This window comes from Aptenodytes forsteri, unplaced genomic scaffold, assembly GCF_000699145.1.
Source record: "Aptenodytes forsteri isolate BGI_AS27 unplaced genomic scaffold, ASM69914v1 Scaffold494, whole genome shotgun sequence".
Classification (NCBI taxonomy): domain Eukaryota; kingdom Metazoa; phylum Chordata; class Aves; order Sphenisciformes; family Spheniscidae; genus Aptenodytes; species Aptenodytes forsteri.
Window position 1 is genome coordinate 298058 of NW_008794455.1, and position 462 is coordinate 298519.

Here is a 462-nt window from a genome sequence, read left to right on the forward strand (position 1 = left end):
CGGCCCCGGCGGGCGAGGGACCCCGCTGTGGGGTCTTGCGCCCCGCTGGCCCCGCTCGCCCCGTGTGCGGCGAAGGGCAGAGCCCCCCGCAGGGCTCGGGGGTGCTCGGTGGGGCCCACGCCTCCAAATGTTGGGGCAGTATCAGCGCCAGGGTCTCCCCGCCTGGGAGCTCCCCAGTGCCACAGGGTCTGGGCTCAGGCAGGGAACTGGGACTGCTTTGGGGAACGGGGGCAGCGCCAGGGTCTCCCCACCTGGGAGCTCCCCAGTGCCACAGGGTCTGGGCTCAGGCAGGGAACTGGGACTGCTTTGGGGAACGGGGGCAGCCGCCATGGCGTGAGCCAAGGCTTAGGATGCAGGCAGGGACAGCAGCCCGCCCGGGGCCGCAGCAGCCCCTTGTCCGCAGGATGGAGGACAAGCCCCGGGGACGCTGGTGCCGTCGAGTGGCGGGGGGGGGGGGCGGGG